This window comes from Chionomys nivalis, chromosome 13 (genome assembly GCF_950005125.1).
Source record: "Chionomys nivalis chromosome 13, mChiNiv1.1, whole genome shotgun sequence".
In the NCBI taxonomy this organism is placed as follows: domain Eukaryota; kingdom Metazoa; phylum Chordata; class Mammalia; order Rodentia; family Cricetidae; genus Chionomys; species Chionomys nivalis.
The window spans coordinates 19,117,429-19,130,798 of record NC_080098.1 but is presented as its reverse complement, the minus strand read 5'-3'; positions in this window follow the sequence as shown (position 1 = coordinate 19,130,798).

Here is a 13,370-nt window from a genome sequence, read left to right as displayed (position 1 = left end):
CTGGCCTCTCCTATAGGTTGTACTCTAGGCATGGGAGACTCTAATGGTCATGGGAGCTGGAGGGCGGAGCCGGACGATGGCTTGTACCCGCCCAGTCTCTCAGAGGAGGGGCCTGGGCTGCCCCTCCTTAGAAAGTGTTGTTAGATTATTATCTCTCTGCTCCTGGCTCACACTTCAATTTTTTTCTTTTTCCTCAAGAGGTTGAATGCAGGAAGCTAAGAGAGTTCTCCCCAGGCTTTGGAACTCACCTGGGAGTCCTTGATCCTTCTTCCTCTGTGAGTCTAGAAATCTGGACGGTGAGTGGCCTTTTCATCAAGACAGTACAAGCTAGATTGAGTGGCAGGGGTCAGAGCAGGGCAGGGGTATGGCAGTTGGTGTGCAGTTTGCCACTTTCAGAGCTGATTGGCACTGCCGGCTGGCAAGCCCTCCGTGGTCTGGTAAACAGAAACCATAACATCTGCACTGTTAAGCTAAATACTCGATGGTCTTTCTCTAGTGTGGGTTGCACCCAGGATACAGTGACTACACATGAGCACAGGGCTCTGTGGATCCCAACAGAGGGATTTTCAAATCTTTCTGGATAGGACAAGGTAAGATTGCAGCAGCAGTGGTTTGCCCTGTGTGCGGTCCTGTAAACTGTCTTAGTGTGCTTGTTCCTCCCACCCTTCTCCATTATGCTTTTGACACACCATCTCTGAAATAAATTCTTAGGGTGCAGAGCAGAGTCTTACATTAACGACGCTGTTCATTTTCTTCTTGATCCTGATGAAGAAACTGTCTTCGGCTGGTCTTGAGATGGTTAATTCCCAGTTTCCAGATACACTGCCAGACTCATTTCCAGAGGGGCTGTACAAGTTTGAACTCTGGCCTGCAGTGGAGGAGTGCTCCCCTTATCCACATACGCTCCCCAACATAAGCTGTGACCACTGTTTTTGATCCTAGCCATTCTGAGAGGTGTAAAATGCTATCTATTGTCATTGCCATTTGCACTATCCTGATGGCTAAGGAATTTGAAATTATTCCTTAACTGTCTTTCAGCCATTTGAGATTCTTCTGTTGAGAACACTCTATTTAGATGTGTACCCCATTTTTAATTGGATTATTTGGTATATCAATGTCTAGTTTTTTGAGTTCTTTATATATTTTGCAGATCAACCCTCTATCAGATGTGCAGTTGGTGAAGATCTATTCCCATTCTCTAGGCTGCCATTTTGTCTTATTGACCTTGTCCTTTGCCTTACAGATGCTTCTCAGCTTCAGGAGATCCAATTTACTAATTATTGCTCTCAGCGTCTGTGCTACTGGTGTTGTATTTAGGAACAGGTCTCCTGCGCCAAGGCGTTCAAGGCAGAGAGGATTTCAAGACAGTTTACTCTTGTCTCTGTTATGTGGTTTTTAAAGATCAATCATTGCTATGCACATCTACAATGAAAAAGATCATGCAGGGCAAAAGCAAATACAAAAGTAGGGTTAGAGGGGACAAAGAGCACAGGAAATGTAGTGTTGGAGCCTTGCTTGGTGCTGAAGAGATAAAGAAGAAGGAAGTAAAGGGGGGGTCCCCACAGGGCAAGGCCCTAGCCAGCCAATCCTGCTATTGTGAGAAGAAAGTACCTTAAGGAATGACTCTTCCCTAAAGAGCAACAACAAACCAAAGCTTATGCCAATTAGATTCAATAAGGGTCCAGGTTCCAGGTTTCATGCTAAGCAGGCAGCAAAGCTTGGCTATTTTGGTTATGTGGATCTGATGATAGAGTCATGAAGGGAACCTGAGTAAGGGGTAGTGGGCTCATCCTCTGTGCTTAAGGAAAGCTGCTGAGACCAGGCATAAGTCAGGGGCGTCTCTGCATGGAGGTCTAGAGAGGACAATGCGTGAGCTATGAAGGTGACGCCTAGAATCCTTGGAGACCCTAGAATGTTGGAGATGCCAGAGCCATGGATCTCTGCCAAGGAAAGGTCCTGACAGGAGTGGACACAGCCCAAGAGAAGGAGTGTGCTGCAGTCAACAAGGCCGAGAAAACTGGAGAGCTGAAGAACCCTTTGATATCAGACACGGAGATGCAGAATCTGGGGTTTGCCCTGGTGGATTTTGGTTTTGCTTTGGTCTAGCCTTTCCTCACAACACTCTCTTTTCTCCCTTCAGGAATGGAAATATGTTATCTGTGGCATTGTATGTTGAAACAGGCAATTTCAGTTTTACTTGTATATTGGATTACACTTAAGAGATTGACTTGAATCTCAGAAGAGATTTTGGACTTTGAAATAGTCTTGAGACTGTGAAAGACTATGCGGACTTTTGAACTTGACTACGTGAATTTTGCTTTATGATCGGAACAAGCCTATGGAGGGCCAGAGAATGGACTGTGGTGGGTGGAATAACCCCCCATAGGCTCATATATTTGAGTGTTTGGTCTCCAGTTGGTAGAACTTTTGGAAGGGATTAGGAGGCAGGGCCATTTGAAGGAGGTATGTCACTGGAAGTGGCATGGAGGTCTGAAACCCACAGAACATGGACAAGCCTCTGTCTGGGCATAGGAGAGGAAGAGAAAATGGACAAGACTCTATTTCTGATGGAGTGTGTAGATGGAAATGGAAACAGACACAAAAGGCTGTGGAGGATGGAGCCCATCCAGGCTGGAGGACAGGTAGTGATTGTTCAGTAGGCTCTTCCTAGCACCCCTCCCCACACCCAAGAGCCCTTTGTGACAGGGAGACAGGAGCTCTGTGACTTGGACCTGACCCACCTGCCAACTCCCAGAGAGAACTCTCAGAGTTCAGTTGCCTGAGAGCAACAGGGCGATTCAGATGGAGAATTTTCTCTCTCTTCTGGAAAGCACTGAAACTTCATGGCTGACCCCCAGCTCCACCACTTGTGCAATGGACATGATTCTTGCCTTTGTGTGTGGGCTGGGGCTCTTCTGCCTATTATTACCCCTCCTCCCCCTTGACTCACCCTCACCTACACCAGCAGAAAACACCACCTCACAGAAGGTAAGTTTGCCTTAGGCCCAACCCAAGGAAGAATAGTTCCTTCTCTCCAGGCTTCACTTCCTGAATCAAATAGGGAGGTGGAGAGAGGGAATCTCAGCCAAGAGCCGGACCCCATCCTCTTGAGACCTGGCAGGTAGGGAGAGGAAGTGTGGGTTCCAAGATGTCTGCTCTCAGACCATCCATACCTGGGAGAAGCCCTGTGACTTGGTGGTCGGTGTGTGGGGGGGGGGGGATTGCGTTCCTGGGTTGGATAGGGACCTCTGAGAAAGGAAAGCTTCTGAGCCATGGTTTCTATGTCCCCTTCTAACATACAAGCTTATAGGGTTGATCGAACTGATATGAAGGGGGCCATGACCTCCAGGACATCAGGAAGCGACTGCTGGTACTTTAGAGCTGAGCCTCTGGTCCCTGAGCAGAACAACACTGACATCCATGTGGCTCTCACAGAGACGGTCCCAATTTGAGTTTTCCAAGAGAAAAAAACACATATTTGCCCACATTATAGATATGTGAATGAAGCCGCATTCTCTCTCTCTCTCTCTCTCTCTCTCTCTCTCTCTCTCTCTCTCTCTTTCTCTCTCTCTTCTTTCTCTCTCAGGTGTTGAGGAAGGAGCACAGAAAAGTCAGGAAGAAAATCAGGACTGTGAAAGGTAGGATACCTTCTTCCCCTGGTGAGGTGACTTCAGCCCACCATCCCACTATAACACTAATGAGTTGCAGGACCCTCGGGTCGACAGCTCCTGGGAAGGAACCCAGAGTTGAAGACATTTCCCAGGTCCTGTGCTGGGTATGAAGCTGAGGACTGCCAGAACTGGGTACTGCCTGGGGAGGGATGGTGTGGCAGGAAGTGGTGGCATGGTTGAAGTGGGACCATGCTGCCTGGATTTGGAGGTAAATTGGTGGTTTGCCCTTTCTGAGACACAATTTCCTCCCTCAGAGCCCTGGTCCTTCCTTCCCCTCCACAGGGAGATAATGACACCTATGGAGGTCATTAGAAGTGGAGGCTCCTGGTTCATGGCATTGTCCTGCCCAACATGTGCCTTGCTCTCCATGCATTTGGGCACCCGGCCTTGACATGGATAACAGAGCTCCTGTTTAACTTTCATTTCTCCGGAAGGGACAGTTCATTCAGTCTCGGGTAAGATGCCTGGTCCCTCCTATACCCTCCAATAACCCAGTCTCCATTTCCAGCTTACAGAGGCAGCAGGAAGAAACCAAAGGAGGACAAGGTACTGGGTTCAAATCTGCACAGGTGAGCCATCTCCAGTTCTCTCTGGCTCACTCCTACTGTCTGCTATGTGATCCCCACTGACCAGAGCATAAGGTTATCCTGGAATAGGAATTCTCTGGATGGGTGGAAATGAGTACAGCCCTGGAGGTTAAGATAACACGGTCTCATAAAGAGCAGAATGTGGAACAGTGGTTGTGATGGGCTGCGAGGGTCTCTCCCTATTCATCTAGCCCCACCTCCTGGCCCCATGAGCTCCTGGCTGCAATCATATCTCCTGCCTCTTACAGCATGCAAGAAAGGCTTGTCAATACCATCAGCATTTGCCAGCATTTAGGACAAGATGCCTCAGGTGAAGCCTTCAAACCAGATGCTGCCAAAGCCCACCTGTCACCTAGGCAGCCCACAGGGAAGTCTGTGGACACCAAGTCATCCCTAGAGACTTTCTCTGTTCCTCGCAACGAACACCTGTTGCTCAAGGATTCTAAACCCTTGTCTCCTGTCCTGCTGAATTCCTCACCGATTGAGTCACAGACTTCTGAGTGTACCTCTTGGCCACCAGAGACCTTGAGAACTGGAAGACGCCATTCACCACCACAACAACGGGCACCTTCCTACCCATATCAACCTCTGGATCCTATGGCTTATACTACACCCATGCCACATCCCGTAATGGAGGCGACCTCACAGAGCTCAAAAACTCTGCCAGGTTTGCCTTCTCCCATGCCAAGCACCCCAGGCATTAACCTCTCAAGGAGGCCTACCTCGACCACCCCAGGCCTTGATTACTCTGGCAGGTCCACTTCAACCAGCCTAGGCCTTGACCACTTAAACAGGCCTACCTCAACCACCGCAGGCCTTAACCATTTTAGCAGGCCCACCTCAACCACCCCAGGTCTTGACCGCTTAAGCAGGCCCACCTCAACCACCCCAGGTCTTGACCGCTTAAGCAGGCCCACCTCAACCACCCCAGGTCTTGACCGCTTAAGCAGGCCCACCTCAACCACCCCAGGTCTTGACCGCTTAAGCAGGCCCACCTCAACCACCCCAGGCTTTAACCATTTAAGCAGGCCTACCTCAACCACCTCAGGCCTTGATCACTTAAGAAGGCCTACCTCAACCACCTCAGGCCTTGAACACTCAAGTAGGTTTACCTCAACCACCTCAAGCCTTGAACACTCAAGTAGGCCTACCTCAAGCGCTTTCAGGTACCAGGTAACTTCCAGAACCTTGTGCAGTTCAACCTCCTCACACGAGGAGTCCTTGCAAGAGGATCTTTCTCTCACCATCCACAAGGCCTCATTCAGGACAGGTCCCACACACAGCCAGAAAGACCCTGGGGAGCCCTCTTTCATCAGCCCTGTTATACAGGAGATGCTGGAAGTTCAAATACGCAAAAGAGTCCAACTCAAACTTTGCAAGGAAAAAGGAAAAGGAAGATCAGACCTTTCCTATACCTGTATGGGCAGTATGCTGCATTCCTACAGCAGCAAGGAGGCCAACATCACCTCACGCCTCTTCTCGAGCAAAGACAAAGAATCAGAGCACTTGTCGGGTCACCAGAAGGCCTTAGCTGATGATTTAAAGGACAAATATATCCAGCTTTACTGGGGTCTCCCCTGGCTCCACAGTGAGTCCCTAGTGGCTCATATCAGCATGGCAGGGGCCCCACTCGATCCCCCCTCCATCTTGTTTAATGGACTCTCTACCCACAGCCCATTAGACATTAACACTAAAGGCCTTCCACAGCTCTGTTCTCCACAGCCCTTGTTTCAACACTTGCTCAAATCTGATCCTTTGACTCCAAAGGTTTCCTGGTCCCGAACACCATCAGAGACTAGAATCCAAGCCGAGGCCCATGACCCATCCTCTCTCTCAAAGCTGTTGTGCAATTCAGCTCCAATTAGGAAAGATGGGGCTTCTTGTCCTACACCTACAAGAGTCCAATTTATTGTGTCACAGAGTGTTCGACAGCTAGAGCGCCACCTTGTGAGGAAACACCGAGAAAGTAGGAGCGATTTGCCAGTCATGGTGAAAAAATCACAGGAAGCATCCTTCAATGGAACAATAACTAACAAGAACTCCAATAATGGGCCTTCCTTCCTAGATCTGGGCACTCAGAAGGTGCTAGAAGCACATATTACAAGACACCTAGTGAGGCACAGATGGCGCCTGCCCCTCAGAGGCCTCAAGGCCATACACATTTTAAAGATGAAGAAGGACACAACTTTACCCTTTCCACAGTCCTCCAATGATTCTCTCTCCAGGGACTCTACAGACAACTCTAGGATCGAACTGGCCAGTAACCTGGGAGAACCCATCCAGCAAGCCCCAGAAAGAGACCTGAGGACAAAAGCTTTCTCTGTCGAATCTCAGTCCACACAGAACTGTCCTGCCCTCCAGACAGCACTCCTGAGAGAGGCTCCGCCCAGTAACGACTCTGGGCCCTCTGAAGCCCCTACAACTACTCTGGGGTACAGTGAGACTTTGGTGTCCACTCCAGAGAGCCTCGTGGGCAGAGCCTGGCACAAAGATACACTTGTTAGATCTTGGGAAGAATACCCAGAGTCGAATCCAGGCCGAGTCCAGGAGAGTGAGGGTGGGACTTTAAGACATTATGACCATGAGGTCTCAGTTCGAGAGATTAGTGGGGCTTCTCAGTCCTCAAGGAGCAGGGGTGCCAGGGAGCTGGAGGAAGAATCTTGTGAGTGGACAATCCCCATGGAAGCTGTGAAGATGGCTGATTTTCAAATCAATCAGCATCTGGAGGCAAGCAGAAATTTATCTAAGACCCTTCCCCAGGATGCAGACAACTCGGGCCTGAGAAGACCTCACTGTTCAGCTGCTTCCGTCGTCCTGCAGGATTTTGCCACTGGCGAGTTATGCCAAGACTGGGACCCCGAGGTTGTGATTGCTGCAGAGATCCTGGCTTCCAGGGCTGCCCGGTGCAGCCTCAAGACTGAGCCGGCTACAACCAAGCCAACCTTCCATTACAGGTCCCCTTTCTTAGGAAGAGATAGCAATGTCGTCAAGAATTACAAATTGCAGGAGCCACAGCAAACCCATAGATATGTCACAAACATCCCAAATGAGACATACAGAAGTCCTGCCAGGCAGAACATACAACTTAAAGGGATGAAGCCTGACCAAGCCTACACATCAAAAAATGTAACGTTTGGGGACAAAATGAAGACAGTTTTACTAACAATTCTTAATCCAACATATAAGGTGACAGACAACTCCAAGGAAAAATGCAAGGGTGTACCATCGATGGCCCAATGCCAGAGAAACCAAAAGAACATTAGCACAGTTTGCCATGCAAACCTCAAGATTCAGAGTCAACCTTCCCCTGACACAGGGGTACCCTATGGAAACAGGCAGGCCCGGGCATCCAGAGACCCTGTCTACCTAGCCAGCTCCTATCAGGACAGAGCCCATGTTGCACATGTCCCAGGGATACCTGTCTACTGTCCAAGGCATGGACATTGCATTAAAGTATAATAAACAAGTCTATCCCCAAATTAAACTTAAACTTTTAGACATTACTTCCTCTGAGTATGTTTTATTTTGAGGTTATATCTGCTTGCTATGGCACAAAGAAATGTTTGCATCCGGTCCACCTTAGAGTACTGCTTCAGGAGAGGATATGGCTCCACAAAGGGGACAGACTATCTCCAAGTTCCATCACTGTAATTAGAGTCAATATACTGTAATTTTGGAAACAAAAATTTTAGGGTTTTTTGTGTGTGTGTGTGTGTGTGTGTGTGTGTGTGAGTGTGGAGGGGAGGACAAAATCAGCCCTACAAGACACAAACAAGAAGTCTTTAGTTCTGGGAAGCATGATAAGTCAACCACGTAGACCCTACCCTAAGGGTTAGTTCCCATCCAGACTACCCCAGGCCTTGACCATTCAAGCAGGCCTTCCTCATCCAACACAGCTCTTTACCACTCAAGTAGGCCTTCCTCAACCACCCCAGGTCTTGACCACTCAAGCAGGCCTTCCTCATCCAACACAGCTCTTTACCACTAAAGCAGGCATTCCTCAACCACCCCAGGTCTTGACCACTCAAGCAGGCATTCCTCAACCAACTCAGGTCCTGACTAATCAAGCAGGCCCACCTCAATGCCTCCAGGCCTAGACCACACAAGTAGGCCTTCCTCGGGCATTTCCAGGTACCAGGTAGCTGCCAAAACCTGTGCCACCCCAGCTCCTCACATGGTGAGTCCTAGCAAGAGAATTTCTCCCTCAGGTTTCAAGAGGCCTATCTATGGACAGGCCCCATTACAGGCAGATGAAGGCTGGGGAACCCTCTTTTATCAACCCTGATATCCAGGAGATGCTGGAAGTTCAGATTAGGAATAGGGTTCAACTGAAAGTTTGGAAGTGGAAATGAAAAGAGAGATCTGACTGTGCCTTAAGCTGTATGGACCTTATCCTACAGTAGTGGAGCCGGAAGCAGGTCAGCACCACCTCATGCTCCGTTTGGAGCTGAAACTACAAATCAGAGCAGTTTTGAAGTTCTTGGAAGTTCTTCTACCAGAAGGTTTTAGACAATGATTTACAGCAGAAATGGAGCCAGTTATTTTGGGGCCTCTCCTTTCTCCACAATGAGTTCCCCTTGGTTACTGTCAACATGGCAGGGTCCCCACTAGATCACCTCTCCATCTAATTCAATGGACGATCTATTACACACCTAAACAAGTGTAGGCTATCATAGCTCCACAGCTCTTTCTCAGAATTCCTTGTTTCATCAATTGTCAAATCCAAACATTGGACTCAGAATCAGTCCTGGTCCTGATTGCCACCAGTGGCTGGAATCCAAACCCAGGCCTATGATCTATCCTCTCTCCCAAAGCTACAGCAGCAATCAGCTCCAATAAGGGAAAATTCTTTCAGGAGTGGGCCCCCGAGGCACCAGAGGGCCAGCCCAGTGTCTACCCAAGTCACAAAGTAGGCACAGACATCAGGACAGTAGTATGGCATCCTTGAGTTCAAAGCACGCAAACAGTCACCTCCAAATATCCTGCCAAAGCATAAAGGACCTAGAGACCATAGGAACCTCCTACTCAACTCATTTGAGACAGGCAACCAACTGAGTTCTTCAGGCATTTCCAGCTGGGCCTGGATGACAAAACCATGTCACCCTGTCCTATGTCTGCCTGCAATGCCAGGTTGGTGGCCAGCATGGAACAACTTTCATGAGGGTGGTAGTTGCAGAGACCTCTGGTCATTTGCCATACTCTCTGGACAACTGTATATACAATACTCATCTGACCATGGGCATGACAATCCTAAGGAGAAGGTAGAAAATACAAAGTTTAGTGCCAAGGCAGGTGGCCATGTAATGTGAGGATGACCTAATAGTTTCCATGCATGTGAATATCCTGCCCCTCCAGGACAGACTGTTGACATGGGGGTCGGAGTCACACACCTAACCTCAGCCCAGTCTCTTTACCATGGATGGGAGGAGCCCTTTAGCTTGAAGGGACTTTCCATTGTCACAGTCCTGAGGACAGTGCCAGCGGGCCGAGCAGTGAAATGTGCTCAGGTCCGAGTCTTCTGGATACTGGGAAACAGTTGTAGAATTAGATAGACATTTCTTTTCTCCAGCATTTTATTGATTTGAGAGTTACCGATCTCCAGAGCTTTCACGGGGAATGCCCACTCATGGGACTCTTCCTTCTCTGTCTGCTCCAGCTCCCTGCTATCCCTGCTACTTGGTGGGTTGGATTCCATATTGATCTCCTGAATTGACACCCCTCTGTACATTTTTAAAAGTCAAAACCCTCACTCCTGTGGCTTATAACATTATTGTCTAGGCCTAGATTCCTCTGGGTTGCCTGTCCAAGATTCAAGAACCATATCACTTTGTAAGGCTCTGCCCACGAGGCTCTATGGTGTGGACTCAAAAGTCATATCGTTCTCCTGGATAATTGTGTTTCATTAATTTATTTGAGTAAAGCACTTGCTTTTCCAGATAGTACATTTCTGCAGAGGCAACTCCTTGGAGAGTGGATAGGAATCCCTGTGATGCATGGTGCCTGTACCCTGTGACCATACAGGATAGCTCAAAACCCAGGTTCTCTGCACATAGAATGGTCACAAGGCATCCAGTTGTCTGTGGAATGTTGGCTGTGTACCTTAGGGTTGGCTTGTTGTACTTAGGGTCAGTGTTTCCATGATTCTTCTTAGAGTGCACCGTAGTAATCCTGTGGTGGAGACACGCCGCCTTGCTGGGTGGAGCGCTGGGTGTTTCTCTGTTTATGTTTTCCTTCACACCTACGGTGAAGCCCCAGTTTCTCCTCTGAACTGAATCCAACAGAGGTCATGAGGTCCTTTCCTTTAGCCACTTGGTGAGGCATGAATAATCTGCTCACGACTGACCCTCAGCTTTGTGCCTTGGCTAATAAACCCTTGACTATTTGCAAATAGAGGGTAGCTTCCCAACAGCACATACAGCAGTCTGCATGGTCTTCCCTCAGAGTTCTAGAGATGAGCTGGTGGAAAGGCCAGAAGTTAGGAATCCTGAATGTCCTCACAGCCTGGTGGTTTCCCATGCAGGTTGTGCTAGCATTACTCTCAAGGGAAAAGAGGGGACACCTGGAAATTGTTGAGGGGAAACTCTGTGCTCACACAGCAAGGCCTCCATGAGGCCTCCAGCCCTTGCCTTCCCATGAGACCAGGAGAACAGGCCATCTCATAGTGCTGCTTCACACAGCAGAAGGGACTTGTCTAAAATGAGGCTCTTGACTGGCGAAAATGTGTCCCTACCTGAGCATTGCTTAGCTACCTTCCCTGGTTTCCTTGCCCAGGTCTCTGTTTCTTAGGAAACACGTGGGCATGGCTGCATACAACTGCATACAAGAGCAGCCTAGTCCCAGGGTGGCCTGCACTGCTCCTCACAGAAAGCAGCCAGGAAACAGCTCCAGAAGCTTCACTTAATCCCTGGTAGAAAATGTGCTTCTAGCAGGTGTCATGAAGGACATGGACATGGGGCCTGCTCCAGGACACTTCAGCAGAAACCCACTCAGCCCTCCACAGGCATGTGCACAGAAACCCAAGGCAGACCTCTACTGAGACCCACACAGAGCGATGTCAATCACAGAGTTTCAGAATTCCACAGAAATACACCAACGAAGATCAACACTAACACCCTGACAATGACCCCCAAAGAGACTTCTAATGGTTGGTACATCTTACAACATGCAAAAGGAACAAACTTCAGAGTCCACACAGAGTTTTCAAAAAGAGTTTTGATAGAGACACTAAGGGAGACCTCAGAAGCTTCCGAGAGACTTAAGTAGAGATGTCACTTGGTGGCTTCAGGGTGCCACACACACTCCCTCACAGTGATACCTCTCAGCCTCCCAGAACCTCACACAGCCCCTTCAGAAGGACAGTCATACATACTTGCTCCATACCCAGAGACCTCTCGTGACACATGGAGGTGATGCAGACTTCCAGAGACCTCACATTGCCCCTTGGGGTTCCACACAGAACATCTGTATGTCTCACAGAGGGTTTTCATGGAAAGACCTATCACAAAAGTCATACACAGTCACCTGATGAGATCGCAGGGGACTATCAACAAGACCTCATGCAGCCCCACAGGAAAGGTTGCTGTAGAACTATTACACCTTGTAATTACCTGCCTACTGGGGTGTGGTCTCATATACTATATACGTGGAAGCTGAACCGGGTGTCAGTCCCTTTGTTCTCCTTCCCCTTGCTCTTTACTGCCAGCTGCTTCTTTGGATCACGTGATTCAACCAGTTAAGCAGAGGATTCTGATTTGTGAGTTTACCCCTTAGTAAGAAAGGACTTTATATAATAAATTTATTTATGTAATAAATAAATTTCTTGATTCTGAGCTAGTGTGGGATTTCTTTTAAGCATACAAAAGGTCTCAGATGTGGACCCAAGAGGGACATTGACATGGGTTGTTAATGATATGGAGTGTATTAGAAGGGATATTAATGCCATGAGCAGGCCAGCAGCCTATCCTGATGGAGGCTCTGAAGAGAGTTGGGGAATAGGTTTTGCTTTGGTTTGGTTTGCACAGGAGAAGAAAAGCTATGCATATCATCAAAATTAATAAAGATTTTATTTGAATATGAAAAAATCACTTAGTATAGTTGTATGCTGTACCCAAGTGTATTATTTATGCCTTCAAAATGCAGAACGATGTTCTTACCACCACTGCTATAAAGATGTGGCTCTTAGACAAGAAAGGACATTTGACACTGTGAGCATTAATGTCTTCTGTTGGACATTGAATTACTGTAGAGCAGGAACTCCCTTATTCATTAAAATCTTCTGTGAGAAACAACTGTCATGTATGACATGACATGACAGTTGTTGTGCATAGTATAAGCACATCATGCATGTTTAAGTAATCTGCAGAGGCCATCACTTCAGCCAGACAGCATCACAATTGACAAACCTGGGTTTTACTTCTAATGTAGCCTTCCTGAGGTCTAACAATTATCCATGATCTTTGTAATGCTCTAATAGGAATTGGAGATTTCTATTTTACATTTAATAAAACTAAGTGTTTGTATTGAACAACTTACAGCACACTGTGTAATTTCATATTCTCTGAAAATAATGTGCACTTTCCCCATGTATTTTGAAAAATCTTTTTGTAAAACATGCCACCAGAACATCATGGGATTCTTTACACAGCACCAAGAACCTGGCAAGAGGCTAGCTTTGGCATTGTTACTTGAAAACTCTAAAATACTTGAATGACTACAAAAGTAATAAAATGATCACAGGATTATATGGTGATATTTAATTTTTTACAAGTTTAATTATCACTGATAATTAAATGTTATAAGTTTATTTTGAAATGACATTTTCCTGGAATGTCAGACCTTTATAACATAATTAAAGGTTTTCTCATTGTAATGGTGCCCTATTGTACCATGAAGGGGGCCTGTTTGTTTGTTACACCAACGGAGCCTGCTTGTTGTTGGTGTTTTTATCCTGTCCGGAACACAACAACTGTTTATCCCCAAAGAAAATCACACATAGGTCTCCATAAATTATAAGCTGATTGGCCCATTAGCTCTAGCCTCTCAATGACTAACTCTCTCATCTTGATTAGCCCATTTTTTTGATCTATGTTAGCCATGTGGCTCAGTACCTTTT